Source organism: Salarias fasciatus, chromosome 6 (assembly GCF_902148845.1).
Source record: "Salarias fasciatus chromosome 6, fSalaFa1.1, whole genome shotgun sequence".
NCBI lineage: Eukaryota > Metazoa > Chordata > Actinopteri > Blenniiformes > Blenniidae > Salarias > Salarias fasciatus.
This window is the reverse complement of record NC_043750.1, coordinates 37925357-37927775: the sequence shown is the minus strand read 5'-3', so window position 1 is coordinate 37927775 and position 2419 is coordinate 37925357.

Below are 2419 nucleotides of genomic sequence, written 5' to 3'. Positions count from 1 at the left end.
CAACATGGTCGAATTGAATTTAAAAAATTGACCTCATTTTCAAAAAGTTGCAGTGTAAACGTAAAATATGTTTGGAGTGAAAATGCAAAACGATGAGTTTCACTGGAAGTAAACAAGGGTTTTTAATGGCTTAAAAATAGTTGAGTCAGCATTTAATTCAAATTTACATCAATAAGCCACTAACTTTGAGCATTTACTTTAGAAGTATATCATTTATTTCAGATGTTAGAAAAACAATACCATTAAAAGTGACTGAATTATGCAGAAAAGTAACCTTGCAACGTCAGCTGTGAGAGAAAAAAATAGCTTCATGCCAGACTGAAGAGAAAAATGAATCAGTCAAAAGATCAAAACAGATTAAGTTAATCAGATTATGACTTCAAATGAGGAAAAAAATGAGAGCTGAATGCATCTTTTTGCTGAAAAACCAGTAAAGCAAACTTTGAAACTGAAAGCTGAAGCTGCTCCAGATGATCAAGCATCCCAAGACCGAGTGTAGACCCACATTTTTATCTGTGTACACAAAATCAGATCTCATAACAGATTCACACATATCAATAAGCACACATCAGATTTTACTCCTGTATTAATTAGCCCCATGTATTTCACTTAATAACAGTGTCAGATGAATTGCTTTACTTTAGATCCCTGTTCTTGTGACTCATCCATACACATCAACCCGTTTTTTGTTCATGATTTGAACGTATGAAAGCAGAAAGAGAGTACACTAAAATAATATAATTCTTAATAAGATACGATGTTTTTACTTGAAAAAAACTCCTAATTGTCTTTAAAAAAAGATTTGAGGCTTACATTTTTCTTGTGATTGTAGAAATAGCTGCCAGAATAATCTTTTATTTACAATAGGTAGTAGTTTTGGTTGTAAATTTAGATTTTTTTTTTGGTAACACTTTACTTGAAGCCCCTCTTTATAACACATTATAAGTAGTTATAAACACTAATACATGATCACAATGCTTTATAACTCACTATACAGCAGTATACAGCATAGGATTAAGGTTAGGGTTAGGGTTAGGGTTAGGGTTAGGGTTTGGTCCTGGCATTGTGATCATCTATGAATGTTTATAACTATAGCTACACATGTCATAATGGCATTATAATACGTTATGAATGTACTTATAATGTGTTATGCAGGGGGGCTTCAAGTAAAGTGTTACCTTTTTTTTTTTTTACTTAAATTTATGGCCTTACTCGTACAGTGCAGTTGGATGCTGCTCAGAAATTAATATGCTTATTATGCATTATAAGATATCATATATGCTTGATTGATTGCTGTTAGATCTGAGGAAAAAAACAAACCATGCTATCGTGGACCTGCAACCACATCAAACAGCGACGCTATTCTTTGCAGGGAACACAGAGTTATGATAAAAATAAATATTAATCAAACGGTTCCTCAGAGGAGTTGTCATTTTGCATTTTCTTTGTGCTCTAACAGACTGTTTGCTTGCTGATTCAGAGCAGAAAATAGTAGGACAAAGAAAAGACATTTAATACTAAGAAGCCTGTAACTCTTGGGGATACACACTTTATTTGTTTAGCTGGGATTGTGCCAGCATTGATTTTGCTGAACTTTGGAATACACTTCTATTTTGATGGAAGTGGAACTCCGCATGGGACTGCACAGTGTGATGGTGGTTAATGCTGGTGTCTCACAGTTGGATCTTCCTCCGTGCGTATTCTTCTTGTGCATGCATGTTTTTACGCCGATTCGATTCCCTGTCTGTCTACGTGTTGAAGTGTTCTTGAGCAAGACACTGAGCCCCAAACTGCCTCCATTTGAGAGTCAGTGTTTGTAAGAATGGGTGAATGTGATCGGTACAGAGACAGGTTTGTACTCGCACTTTTGAACCTTTGAAAAAGTGGCATCAGTATCTCTAGTATGTATGGATGGACAGTGTTCAACATGCTTTCTTCACGTTATCCTCAGTGCTCAAAAACATGAATCCAAAGGCCCTGAAACAAGTTGTTCAGAGAAAAAGCTCTGGATTATAATGACGCACAGGGCTTACTTGATGAGCAACACTTAAAGATGCTGCGAAGCACTTTAGCTTCTGATAAATGACAGGAGATCATCTTTCAGGAAGCAGTGACCTGTAAGCTTCCTCTAAGAAGCCCGTCACACTACTTTATAGGCGGTGCATTATCATAACTCATCAGCGAGAAGTGGTTTGATGCTTCGTGCCTTCTGCACTCTCTCAGTCGTGCCGTGCCGTGGCATGCCACGTCCGGCTATACGTGCCAGCCTGCGCTCTCTTTGTCGGAGGAGACTGTGGGTGAGGCACAAAGCTCAGAGAACATTTCAGGCATAACTGAATCCAGTGCTAATGATATAAAGACACCGTGCAGTGGAGTGAACATAAGCATCCCAACGCACGTGGAACAATATTGCACTCTC